The sequence below is a fragment of the Chiloscyllium punctatum genome, chromosome 36 (assembly GCF_047496795.1).
Source record: "Chiloscyllium punctatum isolate Juve2018m chromosome 36, sChiPun1.3, whole genome shotgun sequence".
NCBI classification, from domain to species: domain Eukaryota; kingdom Metazoa; phylum Chordata; class Chondrichthyes; order Orectolobiformes; family Hemiscylliidae; genus Chiloscyllium; species Chiloscyllium punctatum.
In genome coordinates this window covers 55808604-55832392 of record NC_092774.1, presented here as the reverse complement: position 1 = coordinate 55832392, position 23789 = coordinate 55808604, and the positions used below count along the sequence as shown (strand labels likewise).

Genomic DNA, 23789 nt, shown 5'->3' with positions numbered 1-23789 from the left:
ATCAGAGGACAGAGAAATCAGGACCTGTAATCCGAGCTGACACCAGACTACCATGATATCAGTGCTTTGATTAGCAGTGCCCACCTTCTACCTTTACTGAGCCTCTCACTCGACTTGAATGCCACGTATCCCCTCGATATTCCGGATCCAATCCTTGTCATTCTGAAGGCATATCTCTGTAAGGAGTCTCAGATCATAATTATTCTCTTCAATGTGTGCAGTCAATTAATTCGCTTTTGGAACAATGCAGCACACATTCACATACTGAGCTTTTAGTTTTATTTTTTGTGATGGTGAGAATCCAGTTTTGATTGCTAGTACATTTATTCTCCTTGTTCCTTTCTATCATTCTCTGGTGTTTGGTTTCCACATCACTACGTTGCCCACTGGCCTTGATTTGGATTGGCTGTGCTAAATTGCCCAGTGTCCAGGGATGTGCAGGTTAGGTGGGTTAGCCATGGGAAACGCAGGGTTATCGTTTCAAAGTAATAGAAGGAGTAGGCCATTTGGCTTATCGACCCTGCTCCGCCATTCATTAAAATCATGGCGGATCGATCAATCGTCTCAGCGCCTCCTAATTGTATGATCCCAACTTCCCTGAATTCCCTTCCCACGCAAAAAGTCCATCCAACAGTGTCTTAATGAAGCTGTCTCTACTGCTTCCTTGAGCACAGAATTCCATTAATTTACCATTAACCACATTGGTCCTGCCCGGAGTTGCCTCATCAAAATGCAACAGCTCATATTTGTCGAAATTAAACTCCATCCACTACTCCTTGGCCCATCGGCTCATCTGATCAATTCTAATTTATATTAAACTTTCTTTCCTACCTTATTCCCTAAAAGCTGAAAATCTCCATCCCACACTCTCACCCTCCATTCTCACTTTGTTGAATCTAATCACGGGTGTCCTCATCCTGAAGGGTTTGGTTCATGCTGATTAATGGGCCCACATTCAAGGGGGATCTAACTGAAACGTACAGAACATTGAACGGTCTTGACAGAGTGGATATTGGGAAGGTGTTTTCATTGGCAGGAGAGACTAATACCCATGGGCATAGCATAAGCATAAAGGGAGAATGGAGATTAGGAGAAATTTCTTTAGCCAGAGATTGGTGAATCTATGGAATTCATTGTCACAGAAAACTGTGGAGGCCAGGTCACTGAGTATGTTGAACATTGAGATAGAGATGTACAGTACAGAAACAGACTGTTTGGTCCAACTTGTCCATGCCGACCAACGATCCCAACCCAATCTTGTCCCACCTGACAGCACACGGCCCCATATCCCTCCAAACCCTTCCTATTCATACACCTACCCAAATGTCTTTTAAATGTTGCAATCGTACTAGCCTTCACCACTTCCTCTGGCAGATCATTCAATAAACGTACCATCCTCTGCGTGAAAAAGTTGCCCCTTAGATCTCTTTTGTATCTTTCCCCTCTAACGCGAAACCCATGCCCTCTCGGTCTGGACTTACCCACCCCAGGAAAAGACTTTGTCTATTAATCATATCCATGCCTCTCATGATTTTATACACGTAGATTTACGACGTTTAAAAGACATTTGCATAAGTACATTCCAATATATCATCATTTAAACAATGCACTGCTTTTTTTTTAAACAAAAAAGGCTATAACTTCACATTGCGGCACTGCACTTGCCATGTGTTTGCCAATTGAAACACAGACCTGGACCAACTTCGGGAAGAGGCAAAAGACTGAGTTCTGAACAAAAACCGTAGCACACTCAAAACGTCAGCTGTTTACCTTTCCACAGATGCTGCTCTCCCCGTTGGCTTTTTGCAGTATTCGCTGTGTTTGTTCTTCACAAATGCTGTTTTCCATTAAAGAACTTCAATCCCTGTCGTCTGGTAACTGACCCCAGTCAGTGGCAATAGGCTCTTCTGATCATTAACCTGTCCATTCACACCACGTCTTGTCCCATCATTGCCAACAGCCCCTGGAAATCTCCAGTTAACCTTCTTTGCTCCAAAGAGAACATTCCCAAACTTGGGAATGTCTCCACAAAATAAAAATTGCTCATCCCTGGACATGATGCAAGTGTTACAATGGGGAAGAGGTTTTGGCAAAATATTGTCAGTTAGCAGATGGAAAAATGTTCAGGAAGTAAAACAAAAATCCCAATCTCCAGCTTTGTGAATCTTTAGAAACACTTTGGGAAGTGGATTTAGAGGAGAATGAAAGATGAACTGACAGACTGCGCAGAGACGGTCCAGACACCGTCCCCTTGTTTAAGAGGCTGATTGACTCTGATATTCTCTGGACATGAACTGACCCGAGGTATTGAAAGAATTCTCTGCACATCAGGAATTCAAACCCCTTCTCGGCTCGGGGCCAATGAGAAAATTCGGGAAGAGGCAAAACACTGAAAGGCTCAGAGGGCGATGGTCCCGGTGTAGGAGAGCTCGTTCCTCGTGACATGGATGTGCCTGCAGATGGTGGGATCAGGCTGTCCCCATGTCTCCATAATGAATGTCCAAGGCTTTATTATGGAAAAGTAAAACTGGTAGAAGACAATGGTAATTTTGGGCGGGGCGGGTTGAATTATGAATTGAATAGTAGCTTGCTCAAAGACACTGTGCGTTTGAAGCTGCGACCTGTATCTGTGGCGCAATTGGTCAGGGCGTTCGGCTGTTAACTGAAAGGTTGGTGATTCGAGACCACTCTGGGACGGAGTGTTTCTTGTTCTCGCTCCTACCGCTTTCTTGGCTGCAAAAGTGCACGTTTTTAATGGTTTCAGGAAAATGTTTCCCAAACGGAAATCTTTTCCACTGAGGAAGCACAAAGAGGTTTCTGAATTGATTGAATTTCTAACGTGAAGGACTGCGGATGCTGAGAATGCGAGACAGAAAGCGAAACTGCTGGAAAAACTCAGCAGGTTTGGCTGTACCTGGATGAGGGAAAAAACGAATTCTGAAATGTGGTCTCTGATTCTCTTTTCACGGATGCTGCCTGACTTGCTTAGTTGCTCCTGCAATTTCTGTTTTTGTTTTCAACTGAACGTCCATTTCATCTTTCGGGATGAAACATCCAGACTCGCCATTTGCAGATATTTAACCCTTTCGAAACCTGTGAAGTGATTGGATTCAAACAAACTCTGCAATGATTCACACTTTCGCAGCTCCACAGGCAGACAGACCTGGGAAATGAAGCTGTCAGTGTGGTTCTGTATTGGTGGGCCGAGTGGTGAATGCGATGGGCATAAATTCCATTGCGGTTCCCCCACGCAGGTGTGAACCCTGCTGACTACAGTTGAGAACTGTCGTCAGAAAGAAAGGGAGATTGCTCCACGGTTTTTTAAAAATGCAAATCAATGGAGGGGTTGAAGTATTTCAATCACATTGGGACTGGTCGGGAATCTGTAGCCCACTGCCTGTCAGGGTGGAACAAGCAGATACCCACAGAGCTGCTTTTGAGGCTGTGAGCCAAGAGTTTGGAAATGAGACTAGAACAGTGTGGGGCGTGAAGTCGTGATCGAAATGAAGCAGGCACCTGAGGACAAAGGTGTTTTATTTGCCAGTGAAAGATACTGCTTCACAAAGTTGGGACAATGGAAGGGAAGCAGTGACGGTGATTATCTTTGGCTGTTCACCTTGTGAATGTTCCCATTGCTGCGCATGTCCGTGTTAACGTCAGAACTCTGCAGCATGGTGGCGTCAGGAACGCACAGGGGCAGGGCGCAATGGATGACGCATCTGACTCCACCTACCTGTTTGAAATGCAGCTCACAGCTTCTTCACACACCCCAATTAATCTTTCTCATTGTCCTGAAGCCGGCATACGGTTTGAATTCCCGATCTGCAGGAATGAGACTCTTTTCACTGTCTCGCGTCAGTAAGTGTCCCTGACCACATCAGAGTCAAGTCACAGCGCTGTCAGAGGAGGGGAAGCTGAAATACCCCTCACGCTTCTCTCCGGCACATTGCACTTTCCCCAACACACCGCCCCAACCACTGCGGCTCTTGGGAGTGGAAAGCGAACAAACACCAAAAACCCAGTCTCAGCTTTGTAAATCTTCAGGAAATAAGAAAACGGTACATCCCTTCGGACCTTCCATCCTGGGCAGACAGCGTTGATTTTAAATGGCTGTCCAGTCTGTGCCGATTCGTTTTGGCTGAAAAAATCTTCCTTATCGCATCCCAGCGTTTCTTATCACAGAGAACTGTGTGGCAGAGTTCATGTATATATTTCCTTGGATGGTATTTTGTAAATAACATTCGTTTTCTAGTTGTTTGTATCGGGTGTTTCAGGTTCATTACCCCCTGTTTAGGTCTGTTGGTAGGTTTGTGGGCTACCATGATGCTGAGAGGGTTGAGTTGTCTGGACATCATTTCCCAGATGTCTTTAATGTAAGGTAATGTGGCTAGGGCTTCTGCAGACGTTGTGTTTGCTTGTGTAAGTTTGTTGATGTGTAATTGGCACACTGGGTTTATTGGGTAGGCAAAAGTGAGGACTGCAGATGCTGGAAACCAGAGTTTAGATCAGAGTGGTGCTGGAAAAGCACAGCAGGTCAGACAGCTTCCGAGGAGCAGGAAAATCGACATTTCGGGCAAAAGCCCTTCTTCAGGAATAAAGGCATGACGCCTCCAGGGTAGAAAGATAAATTGGAGGGTGCTGGGCCGAAGGTATCAAATAGTACAATAGGTGAATGGCGGAGGGGACGGAAGTGACAGGTCAGAGAGGAGGGTGGAGCGGATAGGTGGGAAGGGAGATTGGCGGGTCGGACAGGTCATGAGGACAGCGCTGAGTTGGAAGGTTGGAACTGAGGTAAGGTGGGAGAATGTGAAATGAGGAAACTGGCGAAGTCCACATTGATGGCCTGGGGTTGAATTTATCTGAGGCGGAAGGTGAGACGTTCATCCTGCAGGCATCGGGTGGGGAGGGAGCGGCGATGGAGGAGGCCCAGGACCTGCATGTCCTCGGCAGAGTGGGAGGGGATTTGAAATGTTGTTCCAGAGGGCGATGGGGTTGATTGGTGCGGGTGTCCTGGAGATGTTCCTTCAAGCGCTGTGACTTGACTCTGCGAGGAGTCTCTAGTCTCCCCAATGTAGATGAGACCGCATCGGGAGCAATTGATACACGAAATGACATTGATGGATGCACAGGTGAAAGCCTTCGAACAACCGTGGCCCGGATTCGATTTCCGGGCAGGGAAGAAATTTTCAGTAGAGCTGTCAGAGTCTTGACGCATCTCCCTGGTGGTCTAGTGGTCAGGATTCGGCGCTCTCACCGCTGCGGCCCGGGTTCGATTCCCGGTCAGGGAAGCAATTTTCAGGGCGTTTGCAGGTTGCCCATTCTTCTCAAATGAGCTGCACAGTGATTTATTGATCTTCGTAATTCCTGGGTGCTGCAGGGTGTAGTGGCTCGTTGAAATACTGACCGGATTCAGTTTTGTTTTTATGTGTAGGGATGATTACTTCTGTAGTTAAGTTCTTGGTTCTCGTGCATTGTTTTCCTGTAGACGCTGTTTTAAATTTACCATTGACTGTTCGCTCTACTGTGACATCTAGAAATGGCACTTTGTTGTTGTTCGCCTCTTTTGTGAATTTTATGCCAGTAAGGATATTGTTGATGGTGTTGTAGGTTTCCTTTAATTTGTTTAATTTTCTGATGACAAAAGTGTCATCGCTGTAGCGGATTCAAAGTTTGGGTTGGATCGTCGAAAGGGCTGTTTGTTCGAGTCTCTGCATTATTGCTTCTGCTAGGAATCCTGATACTGGTGGTTTCATGGATGTTTCGTTGATTTGTTTGTCGGGCTTGTTATTGAATATGAAGTTGGTGGTAAGGCACAGTTCCACGAGGTTGACAGTGTTATCTTTGCTGATGAAGTTGGTGCTGTGTCTGTGTCTTTGGTTGTTCGAGTAGTGTCTTCAGTTTTCTTTGGCCACGTTGATGTTAATAGATTGAACAGGGCTATTATGTCAAAGGACATCATTATTACATCCTCTTCTATCTTCATGTCTTTGGTTTTCAGGAATTCTTGGATGGAGGAAATGGAGTGGTGTGAATCTTCGATTTGATGTTTTAGTCTTCAGTGGAGGCCTTTGACTAGTCTGTATATTGGTGTACCAAGTGGTGAGACTTTGGGCCTGAGGGGGGCTCCTGGTTTGAATTGGAGGAGAACATCAACACAGTGCCATTTCTAGATGTCACATTAGAGCGAACAGTCAATGGGGAACTTCAAACTAGCGTCGACAGAAAAACAACACACACAAACCAAATACTTAACCACAGAAGCAATCATCCCAACAACCACAAACGAAGATTCAACAGGACATTATTTCAACGAGCCGCTACACACTGCAGCACAGAGAAACTACGAAGAGCACAAGAGAAATACGTATATAGTATATTTAAGGAGAACAGGTACCCAATAAACCAGGTCTGCCGATTTCTCATTGATGCTTCCAAGCTGACTCTCAAAAATTTCGGTTTTTGCCTCTATTCTTTCCTGTTTGTTTTTTGTGGGTTTTGAAAGCTTTCGTAATCCTCTGACTGAGTATTGGAGTTGGAAAGTTATGTTGTGGCTGTACAGGACATTGGTTAGACCACTGTTGGAATATTGTACGTAATTCTGGTCTCCCTCCAATCAGAAGGATATTGTGAAATTTGAAAGGGTTCTGAAGCACCAATGGGCCCACAGAGGGAAAGAGGCCCTTCTACTGCCCTGAGTGTGGGGAGGCCTTCAGTGATTCCTCTGCCCTGCTGACACACCAGTTGGTCCACACCGGGGAAGGCTGTTCTCCGGCCCCAAGTGCGAGATGGCCTTCAGTAGTTCTTCCCACCTGCTGAGACACCAGTGGGTCCACATTGAGGAGAGGCCGTTCTTCTGCCCCGAGTGCAGGAGGGACTTTGATCTTTCTTCCGACCTGCTGGCCCACTAGTGGGTCCACATCGGGGAGATGTCGTTCAGTTGCCCTAAGTGCAGGAAGGTCTTCAGCAGTTCCTCAGCCCTGCTGAGACACTAGTCCATCCACACCGGGAAGAAGCCGTTCTCCTGTCCCGAGTGTGGGAAGCTCTTTACCCGCTCGTCCACACTGCTGAAGCACCAGCTGATCGACCGGGGTGGTGGAGGCGCGAAGTGGTGGCGGAGGGGGGAGGCCGTTCTGCTGCCTTGAGTGCGCCCTGAATTCCTCCGCTCTGCTGAAGCACAAGTGTGTCCACACTGGGTTGAGACCGTTCAGCTTGCCCAAGTGTGCGAAGAGGTTCATATTTTCCTGCAACTTGTGGAAGCACCAGCAAGGGCACCAATGCTCCCAGCAATCAGAACCCACCCGCGACGCTGCCTTGGGTCTCACTCCACGACTGAACATCCTGCCAGTCCTGACAGTGGGTGCAGTGGGAGAGTAGGTGGGCTGTTTTTGTTTTCTGCTGGACTTCAATTGCCTGCCATACACCCCACAACCACAACCCCATGGTGGCTCATGGATTGCACTGCTGCCTCATGGCACCAAGAACCCAGGAATAATTCCACCCGTCGGGGTCTGTGTGCAATTTATGGAGGGTAGAAAATGGAACTGACTGGATTACTATTCGAAAGATCAGTGCAGATGTGTTGGGCTGAAGGACCTGTTTCCACATTGTATGAGTTCAACCATCCTATGAGCTTTGCTTTCAGTGGACACTGCTGCTCATTGAGCCCGGGACTGCACATTGCCAATGAAATGATCCAGAGAAACCTAAGACCGTCAGACCATCGGAGCAGAAGTTAGGCCATTCGGCCTGTCGAGTCTACTCTGTAATTCGTTAGTGACAAATGTAGCGCAGATGAGATTAGCTTCAGTGTGAAACAGGCCATTTGTCCCAACAAGTCCACATCGACCGTCCGAAGAGTAACCCATACAGACCCATTTCCCTCTGACGAATGTACCTAACTCTACGGGCAAGTAAGCATGGCAAATCCACAAGACCCGCACATCTTTGGTTTATGAAAGAAAACAGGATCACCCAGAGAAAAGCCACGCAGACACTGGGAGAAAGTGCAAACTCCTCACACACAGTCACCGAAGGCTGGAATCAAACCTGGGCCCCTGGCGCTGTGAGGCTGCAGTGGCAACCACTGAGCCACTACATATTACACGCCGAAGCATTCAAGCAGGAGGTTGGAAGAATACAGCAAACCAGGCAGCACCAGGATGTGGAGTAGTCAGCGTTTTGGGTATTAACCCTTCTTCAGGACTGAAATGTTGACTTCTCTGTGAGAAACAATTTACGGGAATGTTGCTGGGGCTTGGAGGATTTGAGCTGCAGGGAGAGGCTGAATAGGCTGGGACTGTTTTCACTGGATCACCAGAGGCAGAGGAGTGACCTAATAGAGGTTACAAAATCATGAGGGGCATGGACAGGGTAATAGACATGGTCTTTTCCCTGGGATGGGGGAGTCCATAACTAGAGGGCAGAGGTTTAGGGTAAGAGGCAAAATATATTAAATGGACAACTTCTTCATGCAGAGGGTGGTACATATATGAAATGAGCTGCCAGAGTATATGGGTCAGGTGCTGTCAAATGGTAGTAGGTTAACATAGGATATCAGGTCAGCATGGACAAGTTGGACCGAAGGGTCTGTTTCCATGCTGTATGTGTCTCTGACGACTGGTCCTAATGTAACTTTAAAATAGAGTCCAAGTAACAATGAATAGTTCAATCTTGTTGAGCTCACAACCTGAAAAGTTTCAAATGAATCCCTGTTTAAACATGCTGAGTTGGACAAAGTATCCCATCAAGTTCAACACAAACCCAGAGTTGAAGAAGTCAGAAGTCAGAAGTCAGAACACCAAGGGGACCGAAACTGAGAGAGATCTAGGGTTGCGGGTTATTAGCACCTAGAAAATTGAGTCGTGGGTAGACAGGGTGGTGAAGAGGGCTTTTGGCATGCTTGCTTTCATTGGTCAGAGCATTGAGCACAGGATTTGGGACGTCTTGTTGCAGCTGTCACACATGCCACACAACAACGATAGGCGTGGCCCTGCCCCCCTCTGACTGGCTCCCCCTTTTTATATCTGGGGGGAGATTAGACCCACGTGCCTGTGTGTGGCTCATATGTACTTATCCAAATAATTTTCGACATTGTAACATGACCTGCATCCACCACTTCCTCTGACAGTTCATTCCACACACGAACCACCTTCAATGTAAAAAACGTTGCCCCTCTCCGTCCTTTTTAAATCTTCTACCTCTCATCTTAAAAATATACTCCCAGACTTTGAACTCCCCTACCCTTCAGGAAAAGACACTGGTTATTCACCTTATCTTTGTCCCTCATGACTTCATAAACCTCCATAACCTCCACCCTCAACCTCCTACACTCCAGTGAAAGAAAATCCCAGCCTATGCCGTCTATAAATCATTCTGGCAACATCACAGTTAAAAAAAGGTGAGCTTGAAGAATTGACTGAAAGGGCAGTGAAGATTCAACCAGCTGACAGTGGATCTGAAATCACATGTAGATCAGATCAGATCAGATTCGGACAGCAGGAAACCAGATAAGTTTTTACAACAAACCACATCAGTTTCATCATTAGACTCTTAATTCCAGATTTATATTGAATTCAGATTCCACCATCTGCCGTGGTCGGTTTTGAACCCAGGTCCCCAGAACATTACCTGGGTGAATACTCTGGTGACAATAAATTCGGCCATCCCCTCCCCTGGACACATTGGCATGTTGTGTTTAGAGGTAACAAAGGAGCAAGAGGTTTCAGCAGCTGCTAAGTTGTTGATATTACACAAGGGAACATAAGCACTCTCAGTAATGGCACACACTGAAGCCAGGACCCTGTTTCAGAGGTAAGGGCTCGGGAACCATAAGAAATAGGAAGAGGAAAATGCCATTCAACCCCTTGAGCCTGCTTCTCCATTCAATAGGATTGTGGCTGATGTGACATTCTCCACTTGGACTTTCCTGCCCTTTTCCTATAACTGTTCATCCCCCGACTGATCACGAATCTATTGATCCTAGTTTTAAATGTGACACGAAGGCTGTCAACAGAGTTAATGGGATGGGGGAGGGGGGAGCTCAGGTCGAAGTTGGGGACTAAAACAATGGCTTCACACTTCACAATATTTAACTAAGGGAATGTTTATAGTTTATAGCTAAAACGTCCTGAAGAAGGGCTCATGCCCGAAACGTCCATTCTTCTGCTTCTTGGATGCTGCCTGACCTGCTGCGGTTTTCCAGCAACACATTTTCAGCTCTGATCTCCAGCATCTGCAGTCCTCACTTTCTCCTAAATAATCCCATGGAGTCTCACAGAGTGACACAGATGGGTACAGCACGGAAACATACCCTTCGGTCCAACTCGTCCATGCAGCCCAGATATCCTAACCTAATCAAGTCCGATTTGCCAACACTTGGCCCAAATCCCCATAAATATTTCCTATTTTTATACACATCCAGATGCATTTTTAATGCTGTAAATATACAGCCTCCACCACTTACTCCAGCAGCTCATGCTGTACATGCATCACCCTTTGCGTGAAAAGGTTGCCTCTTAAGTGCATTCTATATCTTTCCTCTCCCCTTCCTAAAACTATGCCCTGTAGTTCTGGACTCCCCAATCCCAGGGAAAAGAACTTGTCTGTTTGGCCTATCCATATCCCTCATGATTTTATAAACCTCTGTAAGGTCACCCCTGAGCCTTCGACGCTCCAGAGAAAACAGTGGATTCAGCCTCGCCCTATAGCTCAACCCTCCAACCCTGGCAACATCCTTGTAAATCTTTTCTGCACCTTTTCTAGTTTCACAACATCTTTCCGATAGGAAGCAGGGCAAAACTACATGCAATAATCCAAACGTGGCCTGACCAATGTTCTGTACAGTGGCAACATGAGCTCCCAACATCTATCCTCGATGCTCTGACCAACAAAGGAAAGCATACCAAACGCCTTCTTTACTATCCAATCTGCCTGCGTCTTTACTTTTAAGGAACTATCAACCTGAACTCCAAGGTCTCTTTGCTCAGCAATACGTCCAAGGAACTTCCCATTAAGTGTAAAAGTCCTGCTCTGATTTGTTTTTCCAAAATGCAGCACCTCATATTTATCCATATTAACCTCCATCTGTCACTTCTCAGCCCATTGGCCCATCTGATCAAGGTCCCATTGTAATCTGAGGTAACCTTCTTTGCTGTCCACAACACCTCCAATTTTGGTGTCATCTACAAACTGACTAACTATACCTCCTCCGTTTACATCCAAATCATTTATATAAATGACAAAAACTAGCGGACCCAGCATCGATCCTTGTGGTATACCATTGGTCACAGGCCTTCAGTCTGAAAAGCAATCCTCCATCACCACCCTCTGTCTTCTGCCTTCTAGCCAGTTCTGTATCCAAATGGCGAGTTGCCCCTGCATGCCATGAGATTAAACCTTGCTCCCCCGTCTCCCATGTGGAATCTTGATGAATGCCTTCCTGAAGTCCATATAAATCACGTCCATCGCTCTGTCCTCATCAATCCACTTTGTCCTTCTTCAAAAACCTCAATCATGTTCGTGAGACATGATTTCCCAAGCATAAAGCCATGCTGACTATACTTAATCAATTCTTGCCTTTCCAAATACATGTAAATCCTATCTCTCAGGATTCTCTCCAAAAACTTGCCCGTCACGGATGTCTGTCTCACTGATCTATAGTTCCCTGGCTTTTCCTTACCACATTTCTTAAATAGTGGCACCACGTTAGTCACCCTTTAGCCTTCCGGCACCTCACCTGTGACTATTGATGACACAAATATCTCAGTGAGACGCCCACCAATCACTTCCCCAGTTTCCCACAGAGTTCTAGGGTACTCCTGATCAGGTCCTTGGGATTTATCCACTTCTATGCATGTCAAGATATCCAGCAATTTCTCATCTGTAATATGGACATTTTTTCAACATGTCACCATCTACTTTCTCACATTCTATATCTTCCATGCCTTTCTCCACAGTAAACACTGATGCACAATATCCGTTGAGTATCCCCTCCCGCCCCGCCCCACCCGATCGACTGCAGCTCCACACAAAGGCCGCCTTGCTGATCTTTGAGGGGCGCTATTCTCTCCCTTGTTATACTTTTGTCCTTAACGTATTTATAAAAACCCTTTGGGTTATCCTTAACTCTATTTGACAAAGCTATCTCTTGTCCCCTTTTTGCCCTCATGATTTCTCTCTTAAGTATGCTGTACTGTCTTTATTCTCTTAGGATTCACTCGATCTCTCTGTCGATACCTGATGTATGAATCTTTCGTTATCTTTACCAAAATCTCAATTTCTCTGGTCATCCAGCATTCCCTACACCTACCAGCCTTTCCTTTCACCCGAACAGGAATATACTGTGTGTGGATTCTTGTTATCTCATATTTGAGGGCTTCCCATTTTCCAGCAGACCTTTAACCTGCGAACAACTGCCCCCAATCAGCTTTTGAAACATCTTGCCTAATACCTGAGTGTTCCTCCAATTTAGAACTTCAACCTTTAGATCTGATATATTATCTTCAATCACTATTCTAATGTTAATAGAATTATGGTTGCTGGCCCTTAGCTTTTGCACCTTCGCCAGTATGTACATCCTCATTGTGAATTAGAAAATTTCCTTGTGCACACTTAACAAATTTCTCTATTTGGCGGATAAGTAAATGGGCAGAAGTTATAAATTGGGTCAACTCTTCCTTCATTCCCATCAACCCTACCCCCATTCCCACCCCAATAGTCCAACGGCACTTTACCTTGCAATTGCCGAATGTGTGACACCAGCCCATTTCCCTCCTCCCTCCTCACTATCCAAGGGCCAAACTTACCTTCCAGGTGAAGCGGCACTTTACCTGCTCTTCCCACAACCCAGTCTACTGCATTTGCTGCTCACAATATGGGCTCATCTACAATGGGGAAAACGAAGCATAAACTGGGTGACTGCTGCACAGAACATTTACGTTCTGTCCGCAAAAAGACCCTGAGCTTCCAGTTGCCTGCCAATTCCACACCCCATCCTGTTCCCTGGCCAACATCTCTGTCTCAGGTTTGCTGTAGTGTTCCAGTGAAGCTCAGCACCAGCAGAACGAAGAACACCGAATATTTCACTTGGGGACCATACATCCCTCCGGTCCCAATATCGAATTCAATAACTCTAGGGCCTGAAATCCATAGTATCCTCGTCCCGACCACACACACCAAGCATTGTTATCACACAGTCTGTCATTGCACACTATGTATTCTTAGCCACGAACAGTCTCCATTCACGCTCCCACACAGATCGTTGTCAACTCCCTTTCCTGTCCAACAATTCTTCCCTCGCTTTGGGGTCTGTCCTGATCTGTCATTTACTGCATTCGTCTTCCTCCCACAATATCTCCTGCATATAAACCAACGTTTTCCCAATCACCATCAGTTATGTGGAAGGGTCACCGGCAACTCCTTTTTTTTTTGTTTCTGATATACAGCATCCACAGTTCTTTCACCTTTTTATTGAGGTAGAGTTGGAAATTGTTTCGCGAGACAGAAGGAGAGGGGGGAGAGACAGAACAGACATGAACTTTTGATCTCCGTTGTGACTCATAATGTAAAATCATTGCAGTGCGATCACTTCCCTGAAGTATGAATAGAAGGCTGGAGCCATCCGTGAGTTTGGAGCGGAAAGGTAGCGCGTCTGACTCCAGATCAGAAGGTAGCGTGGTTGAATCACGTCAGGTTCACTGACGTCGTTGTTGGACCAAATGCTCATCTCCCCCAGTTCATCACGGGGTTTAAACACAGCCGTCTCCCTCTGGGCAGCCGCTTCGTTCAGTTGGTGACCGTGTGGAGTGAGTAATATAATACCAATATTTTTACAACATAATCCAGAGACTCCCGCCTTTATGTTTCAATCTATCAGGAGAGTGACAGCGAGTTCAGATAGAAATATTTCCCATCAACAGCAAATCCTTTCCTCTCACTGGACACAGTTAAAATTATCTTTATTCAACAGAAGGAGCGGAAACTACAGTCTGACGGCCCGTCTCCACATTAACGGTGAGCCTGAATTTTATAAACGGTGTCAGTAAAATCCAGTGGTTCACTTATTTGGTTCAATCGATTTTTTCCCAACCGTAATTCACCGAGAGGATGCTGCTGTGTGAAACAGCGGGGGGAATTACTGCAGGGCCTCCTGCGTATGGAACACACCGCAACTGATGTGTTTCACCTTCACCAGTTTATTCCTCTCTTGGAGAAGAGAGGTTTGATGATTCGGATCATAGCAGCCCGACAGAGAACAGGAGAAGAGCACTCAGACCTTCACAAGCTTGTCACCACAGCTGGGTCATCGTGGCCCGTGTATCAGTATGGGATAGTAATCTGCATCTTCTGACTGGAAGCACAGCAAATTGGAGTGCTGGTGGGACTGTCACACAGGAGAAAACGGCTTCGACCTATCAACTGGAGTGGTTCCCAATGCGCAACTCCGCTCACCTCAACTGAATAACTGCAACAAATTACTCAGTGATTCAAAGGAATACTCGGTTTTGAATCTGCTTTGTGTCATGTACCTTCGAGAATTATGTCAAAACACCTTCATTGCTGTGATGGAGTATCCTGTTGGGCAGAATATATCCGTTGTCAAATTTCCTACGTTCTGTTGGTCCAACTCCGATTTCACTCAGAATCACGAAATGTGTGACAGCGCAGACTGAGGCCATGCAGCCCACCTTAGCTCTGCTGATCCGACACAATATGTAAATAAGTGTCTCATTGTGTCGCCTTCTCCCTGTAAATCTGCACATTGTTACATTGAACATGCCCACCGAATTCCCTTTTGTGTCCATTGAATCTGCCTCTTTGTCACTGTCAGACAGCGACTTACTGACCCCACTCCCTATGCGAAAACGGTCTTCCAAATGTCACTTTTACTTATTTTCCTGATGACTTTCAATCTCTGCCAAATTGTTCTCGATCCTTTCAGGCCTGGGAGCATTTTCACTGCATTATTTCCTCTGTTTAAAACCCTAAATGACGTGGAAAACTTCAATCAGACCAGCTTTCAGCCTTCTGTTCACCAAAGAGAGCTGCCCCAAACTATCCAATCTACCTTCATGACTGACAATCCTCATACACGGTAACATTCACTTCAACCTGTTCAGAGCTGTCTGCAATGACTTCACTTCCCCGCTTCCTGAAGTATCACCCTCAGAATTGAGCGTAATACAGGTGGAGGATTCATTCAGACTCGGATTGCGCGGGCGAAAAGTCTGCAATGCTTGTTCTCACTTTGAACAAGTATTTCCCTTCGCCGTGTTCACTGCAATGATACCTCTGTCCCATACCTAATTCATGTCGTCCGATCTGATTTAACGAAGCGGCCTTTTGAGAAAACTAACCTGGCATTTTTGCTCAGGTCAATTTAAGAAATGAGGGTTCGCTTGAGATTGGAACCCGGCACCTCCCACCCGTCTGTATAAGTTAGAAAACCCAAAGCTAGCATCATACCTCGAGACCAACGAGCCAAACATCATGCGCACGCCCAGGTCGTGAAGCAACTGGGAGTTACTCAGTACGAAATACATTGTACATTGCTCCCAGAATTACAAGTAGCAATGAGTTTCAAGAACATCTGCTTCTCTTTCTGTCTCCCTGCTCCCAGGGCGCTGCTGTTTGTCCCGTACCGAGGGACCGGGCTCTCTCCACTGGTGGATAATTGAACCATTTCGTTTCTACTTGCAAGCTGTGCTGGTGGAAGGCAGAGCCCATTCGCTCTTCTGCTCTCTCTCACTATGACGTGAGGCAGGAGAAGTCAGTTACAGTCATGCGTAGGAAATGGGCAACTTTGAACTTATTCCAAAGGTCTTGTTAACGGAGAGACAGAAAGATGCTGTGATGCCGGCACAGAGAGAAATGGACACCGGAGACTCTTCCCTCAGGTAAATTGATATGAGTGTATTTTGGTGCAGCCTGTTTGGTGTTCAGAATTTGTCTTGACACAGCAAACCTGCAGAAAGTCTTTTATTACACGGACGTTGGTTTCTTTACAAGAATGGACCAAACCAGCAAGTCATGTGTTACAACTTGACCGGTTCATTGCCATCAGAGGGAAGAGGTTTAAAACTTGAGTTCAGAACACACCGACAGAAAACTGGACAAGACAACTCAGAGCTCCGAAAGTGTGCAAGCGCAACTGTATAAATTTGACTTGTGTATCAATGTGACATATTTAAATCAGATACCCGACGTTTTGGGAAGCAGATGACAAGGCAAGGAACAGAACAGAACGCCGTTATACGGGAAAGCTGTTATAGACGACATTAAGTGAAAAGGAGAAAATGGTTTCGCTTCTAGGTTATGATCCCAGCATGCACCCGCTGTGCCATTCTCCTGCTTTTCCAGAGAAGTATTCAGCTTTTCATCTGGCGTGTGACTTGCATGTTCGAGAATGACGTCAAAAGATCTTCACTGCTGTAGTGTCATGTGCTGTTGTGTAGACATGTCGCCGATGTGCAAATATAAACTCAGAGAGCAATGTTCACTGGAGACTCTGAGCCAGCTGAACTTGCTCAGTGTGAAATACATTCTACTTTGCTGCAAGAATTGCAAGCAGCAGTTTCCAGAACATCTGCTTGTCATTCTGTCCACGGGGCGCTGATGTTTGTCTCATCCCCAGGAACTGGACTCTCTCCACTGGCGGATAATGAAACCAATTTGTTCCTACTTGCAAGCTGTTCTGGGAGCGGGATGCGGGGGGTGGGGGGGGGGGGTGGGGGGTGTTGGAGGGAAGAGTCCATTCACTCTTCTGCTCTCTCTCTCAATCCCTTGCGGTGAGAGGTATCAGTAACACTAATGCGTGGGAAGTGAGCTTTGATTGTGAACTTTCTCCAAAGGTCTGATATCAGAGAGACAGAAAGGTGCTGTGCTGGCAGGACAGAGAGAAATGAACACCGAGGACTCTTCGCCCAGGTAAATTCACATTGATGTGCAGCCTGCTTGGTGTTCAGAAATCGTCTTCACGCAGCAATCTTACGGAAAGTCTATTGCAAAGTGGGCATCGCTTTCTTTGCTGCGACCGTGCAGCAGTTAATATCTGAGCCCCAAGTGTCCCAGATGAAGAGAATCCGAGTGAAACCTTCACTCACTGACAGCTATCCCCACGACCCTGAGCTGCAGGCAGTCCCCACGGGACTGCAGGCGGTCCAACACGGAAGGGACGGTTAAAAATGAACGTTATTGCTCCCTCAGTCTGTCCCAGAGACAGGCAGTGGGATGGCATAAACGCTTAGCAGCATTCTCCCGCTGACAGAGGCGTTCAGCCCATCGAGTCACGGCGACTGTCTGTCACTTGTCTCTCTCTGAGGTTACTCACAATAAGTGATATCTGTCCTAATAGTAAGGAACTGTATCTGAGTGGTGATACAGTTTATGAAATGCTGAACGTCTTGTCATTCTCGTCCGACCCGGCGTGGTGAATTACTGCAGGGAATGGGTGAAGCTGCAAGGCATGTGTTTCAACTTTATCAGCTCATTGGCATCGCAGAGAAGTGGTTTTGCGAATCAGTTCATAGGAAACCGACTACGAACAGGAATAGACCACTCAGACCTCCAAAAAGCATGTTACTGGAACCGTGTGAGGTTCGCGAGTGTATCGGTATGATAGAGGGCATTCAGACACTCAGGAAGTCGGTGCAAAGGCAAGATACAGAACAGAGCACAGCACCATTACAAAAGGAAGCTGCTCAAGGAAGCATCGAGCAACAGCAGAGGATGGTTTCAATCCATCGACCGCTGGGTTACTCCCAGCACGAAACCGTTTTCCACAGATCTCTTCAGCTTTTCGTCTGGCATGTGGCATGCACGTTCGAGACTGATGTCAAAGATCTCCACTGCTGTCGTGTAATATGCTGTTTCACAGACGTATGGAGACTGTGTAAATATAAACTTGTTTTCTAAACTCCCACATTCTGTTGTTCGAACTGTGATTTCATTCTGAATCACAGCCTGTGTCACAGCGCAGACGGACGCCATGCAGCCCACCTTCGCTCTGCTGATTCGACACAGTAAGTAAACGTGTGTCTCTATTCGTATCATTCGCTTGCCTTCTCCGTGTAATTCTGCATATTGTTACTTTAAGCATGACCACCGAATTCCCCTATGCAGCTATTGAATCTGCCTGTTTGTCAATGTCAGACAGGGATTTGCTGACCCTAACCACACCCTTCCGAATGTCACTTTTAGTTCTTTTCCTCATTACTTTAAAACTCTGCCGAATCATTACTCATCCTTTCAGGTGTGGGAGCATTTTAACTGCGTTAATTTCTCTGTCTGGATCCCGCATGACTTGGAAAGCTTCAATCAGGCCAGATTTCAAACCTCTGTTCTCCGATAGAGCGATTCTAATTTTCCAATCTACCCTCATCGCTGACATTCCTTAAACACGGCACCACTGACGTCAACGCAATATTCCATCATTTCACTCCCTTGCTTTATGCTCAGTTTGTACTCCAAGCAGCCCAACCGAGTTTACCGAAGGTGCTTTTTGAGAAAATTAACCGGGCACTCTTACATAAACCAAAAAATGCGGGCTTGTCCGAGATTTGAACGCTGGATCTTTTGCAAGCCTGCGGAGTCGACGACCCATAGCAAGAATCACACCCAGAGACCAACCAGCAACACCAACACCACCCACAGACACCCACTCTACCTCTTCAACCAGCTGAGTCTTGCTCAGTGTGAAATGCATTTGACATTGCTCTGAGAATTGCAAGCGGCAGAGTTTCCAGAACAGCTGCTTCTCATTCTGTCTCCCTGCTGCTGTTTCCCCCGGCCCCAGGAACCGGGCTCTCTCCACTGGTAGAAAGTTAAACCGTTTTGTTTCTAAACTTTTCTCTAACACCGGAGTGACCAGTGACAAGCATTGCCCTCCTCAACATTGAATACAGAGAACAACAGAAGAGCACTCAGACCTCCACGAGGGTGTCATCTCATCTGTGCACATTGGGCCAGTCTATCAATATGAAATATTTATGTCGAAGTGTTTTGGGAAAGAGATGAGAAGGCGAGGTGCAGAACAGAGCGCCGTTATACGGGAAAGCTGCTAAAGACGACATTGACTGAATAGGAGAGATGGTTTCCCTTCTGGGTGATGCTCCCATCACGCACTCGCAGACCTATCGCCGTCGTGCAAATAGAAACTCTGTCTAAATCCCCACATTCGGTTTTTTCGAACTGTGATTTCGCTCAAAAGCACAACATTTCAACACTCGCAATGTTCAAACTTTAACAAAATATTAAGAGATATATTTAGCGAACACCTGGAAGAAATTCTTCCAGACTTACATGGAGAATTTCGGTTTGAGTGCTCTTGAACTTTAAGTAAACGGACGGGAAATTTGCCTCGAGGCTGTGTAATGTGGAGATGTATTCCCCATGTAAACTGATAGTGGTTGACCATCCCAATGCTTCCCGATGCAGGGCTGCCCTGACCCACAGGGAGGTTTCTTTGATAAACTGTCCCGGGGGCTTCCAGCCGTACCGTGACGTCATAGGGCGGGCTCCCGGTGATGGCCTGCTGCTGCTGTGACGCAATAATGATACTGGCCCCGGAACATGAATATGAATTAGTTCATGAGTCACGTGGTACGGAATCATTCTATGGAAAGTTCTTTCAACTTCACGGATTTATATGTGAGGGGAGGGAAATGGGCAGGGCTTACACCTCGGGTCCACTCTTCCTTCACTCGCAACACCCCATACCCACCTCCCATTGTCCCAAGGCACTTTCCACTGGAACCGCCGAATGTGTCACACCTGCCCATTTACCTGCTCCCTCCTGAATATCCAGGGGTTCGAACATACCTTCCAGGTAAAGCAGCACTTTACCTGCACATTTGCCACAACCTAGTCTACTGCATTCGTTGCTCACCGTGTGGTTTCCCCAACGTAGCATGAAGCATAAACTGGGTGACTGCTTCGCAGAACATCTCGGTTCTGCCCGCAAAAATAGACCTTGAGCTTCTGGTGCCTGTCACTTTAACACACCACCCTGTTCCCTCGCCAACTTCTTTGTCTCAGGCATGCAGCAGTGTTCCAGCAAAGCTAAGCTTCTGATGGAAGACCAACGCCTCATTTTTCCACTTGGAGATCCTATAGCCCTCCAGTCTTCAACATCGAGTTCAATATTGTTTGGACCCGAACTCCCCCATGCCCTTGACCCTTACCTCACCCACACGAGGCCTTGTTATCACATAGTCTGCTGTTACACACGACTTATTGTTAGCCAGGAACAGTCTGTATTAACAGTTACTCACTCTCCTACACAGATCGTTATTCACTCCTTTCGCCCTCCAATGTTCTCTCTCTGAACTGGTGGCAAAGAGAGCAATGTGGGCTGGTATCCCTGAGTCAGCTGTTTGTCCCATCTCCAGGAACCGGGTTCTCTCCACTGGTGGATAATTAAACCATTTTGTTGTGTAAATATAAACTTTTCTAAATTCCCACCTTCCGTTGGTCGAACTGTGAGTTCACTCTGAATCACAACACGTGTCACAGCGCATTTGGAGGCCCACCTTAGCTCTGCTGGTTCTACACAGTAAGTAAATGAGAGTCTCTGTTCGTATCATTCTCTTGCCTTCTCTCTGTAAATCTCCACATTGTTACTTTGAACATGACCACCAAATTCCCTTTTGTGTTCGTGAATCTGCCTATTTGTCACGGTCAGACAGAGATTTACGGATCCGAACCACTCCCTGTGCGAAAATGTTCTTCCTAATGTCACTTTTACTTTTTTATCCAAATGCCTTGAAATCTCTGCCAATTTTTTGGGAAATTGAAAGGATTCTCATTCCTGCACATGAGGCTGAATTGATTGAATTTCTAACGTAAAGGACTGCGGATGCTGAGAATCTGAGACAGAAAGAGGAACTGCTGGAGAAACTCAGCAGGTGTGGCAGTACCTGTGGGAGAAAACAGAGTTCTGAAATATTGTCTCTGATTCTCATTCCACCGATGGTGCCTGACCTCCTGAGTTGCCCCTGCAATTTCTGTTTTTGCTTTTAACTGAAAGTTCATTTCATCTTTCGGGATGAAACAACCAGACTCTCCATTTGCAGATATTTAACCCTTTCGAAACCTGTGAAGTGATTGGATTCAAACAAACCCAGCAATAATTTACTCTTTCTCAGCTCCACAGGCAGACCGACCTGGGAAATGAAGCTGTCAGTGTGGTTCTTTATTCGTGGGCCGAGTGGTTATTGCGACGGACTTTAAATCTATTGCATTTTCCCCACGCAGGTGTGAACCCTGCCGACTACAAAATGAGAAATGTCATCAAAACGAAAGGGAGACTGTTCCCCGGTTTCTTCTTTAAGATTCAAATCAGTGGAGGGTGAAAGATGTTTCAGTCACTTTGGGACTGGTCGGGAATCTGTAGCCCACTGCGTGGTCAGGGTGGTACAAGCAGAAACCCACAGAGCTGCTTTTGAGGCGATGAGTCAAGTATTTGGAAATGGGACTAGAACAGTGAGGGGCATGAAGTCGTGATCGAAATGAAGAAGGCACCTGAGGATTAATATGTTTTATTTGCCAGTGAAAGATACTGCTTCACAAAGTTGGGACAATGGAAGGGAAGCAGTGACGGTGATTATGTTTGGCTGTTCACAATGTGAATGTGCCCATTGCTGCGCATGTCCGTGTTAATGTCAGAATTCTACAGCATGGCGGTGTCACGTACGCACAGGGTGCAATGGATGACGCATCTGACTCCACCTACCTGTTTGAAATGCAGCTCACAGCGACTTCACACACCCCAATTAATCTTTCTCATTGTCCGGAAGCTGGCATGTGGTTTGAATTCCTGATCTGCAGGAACGAGATTCTTTTAACTGTCTCGCGTCAGTGACTGTTCCTGAGAACATCAGAGACAAGTCACAGCGCTGTCAGATGAGGGGAAGATGAAAGAGCCCCAAACACTGCTCACGGGCACATTTCACTTTCCCCAAGTCACCGCCCCAACCACTGCCACTCTTGGGAGTTGGAAAGGAACAAACACCAAAACCCAGTCTCATATTTGTGAATCTTCCGAAAATAAGGAAACTGTTCACCCCTTCGGGTCTTCCATCCTGGGCTGACAGGGGTGATTTTAAATGGCTGTCCAGTCAGTGTCGATTCTTTTTGGCTGAAAAAATCTTCCTTATCTCATCCCAGCATTTCTTGCCACAGAGAACTGTGCGGCAGAGTTCATGTATATATTTCCTTGTATGGCATTTTGTAAATAACATTCGTTTGCTGGTTGTTTGTATCGGGTATTTCAGGTTCATTAGCCGCTGTTCAAGTGTGTTGGTAGGTTTGTGGGCTACCATGATGCTGAGAGGGTTGAGTTGTCTGGACATCATTTCACAGATGTATTTAATGTAAAGTAATGTGGCTAGGGTTTCTGCAGACGTTGTGTCTGTTTGTGTCAATTTGTTGATGTGAAATCAGCACACTGGGTTTATTGGGTAGGCAAAAGTGAGGACTGGAGATGCTGGAAGCCAGAGTTTAGATCAGAATGGTGCTGGAAAAGCACAGCAGGTCAGACAGCTTCCGAGGAGCAGGAAAACCGACGTTTCAGGCAAAAGCCCTTCATCAGGAATAGAGGCAGGACGCCTTCAGGGTAGAGAGATAAATTGGGGGTGGGGATGGAGCTGGGGCGAAGGTAGCAAAGAGTAAAATATGTGAATGGTGGTGGGGATGGAGGTGACAGGTCAGAGAGGAGTGTTTAGCGAATAGGTGGGAAGGGAGATTGGCAAGTAGGACAGGTCATGAGGACAGCACTGAGCTGGAAGGTTGGAACTGAGGTAAGGTGAGGGAGGGGGAATGAGGAAACTGGTGAAGTCCACATTGATGCCCTGGGGTTGAAGTGTTCAGAGGCGGAAGATGAGGTGTTCTTCCTCCAGGCGTCGGGTGGGGAAGCAGCGGCGACGAAGGAGGCCCAGGACCTACATGTCCTCGACCGAGTGGGAGGGGGAGTTGAAATGTTGGGGCATAGGGCGATGGGGTTGATAGTTGCGGGTGTCCCGGAGATATGACTTGACTCTCCAGTCTCCCCAGTGTTGGAGTGATCGCATCGGGAGCAATGGATACATAAAATTACATTGGTGGCTGTCCCAGTGAAAGTCTTCTTACAACCCTGGCCTGGGTTTGATTCCCGGGCAGCGAAACAATTTTTGGCAGAGATACCATCTCTAGCGCATGTCTCCCTGGTGGTCTAGTGGTTAGGATTCGGCGCTTTCACCGCCGCGGCCCGGGTTCGATTCCCGGTCAGGGAAGCCATTTTTCGTGTTTGGGTCACTACTGTCGTGTGTGGGTGTGTGAGACTCTGAGTTTCCAGTCACATTGACGTTTAAAACCGAACTATGCAGACCGACCGCCTCCTCCTTGTTTTCAATGTCCAAATCCTGGTGACTCAAGCGACTGTCAGACTTCGATGTGATGTTTGGTCTGAGATTTCTGCTTCCAAATTCTTCTCTTGTAATATTCCTGTGGAAAGATTGCAAAGGTCATCGCTGTCAGTCCACAATAGAAAATCAAAACACACAATTCTAGTTTCTGTGGAACATTCTGACCTCTCTTAATACCCAAGATCTTTGTGCTGATCTATTTGTAAATATATTCAGCAGGGAAATGTGGTGTATTGGCATACTCCATGAAGAGTTCACATGGACTCAAGTTGTTGAATGGACATCTATCATGCGGTCTTGACGTTCTTACTGAAGATATACAATATGCTGCGGTTAAATATTACGAGCCGAGTGCCAACTGCAAATCAGGCTTTTAGAGCCACAAACATTCCA

At 46.5% G+C, this 23789-nt stretch overlaps 2 non-coding genes across 2 annotated transcripts; both read left to right on the top strand.

Annotated features, from left to right (window-relative positions):
* Window positions 1-5216: 5216 nt before the first annotated feature.
* trnae-cuc (transfer RNA glutamic acid (anticodon CUC)) lies at window positions 5217-5288 on the top strand. Its single transcript has one exon. It is a non-coding gene; the product is annotated as a tRNA-Glu (tRNA).
* A 17904-nt stretch (window positions 5289-23192) lies between these two features.
* trnae-uuc (transfer RNA glutamic acid (anticodon UUC)) lies at window positions 23193-23264 on the top strand. The gene has a single exon. It is a non-coding gene; the product is annotated as a tRNA-Glu (tRNA).
* Window positions 23265-23789: the final 525 nt, after the last annotated feature.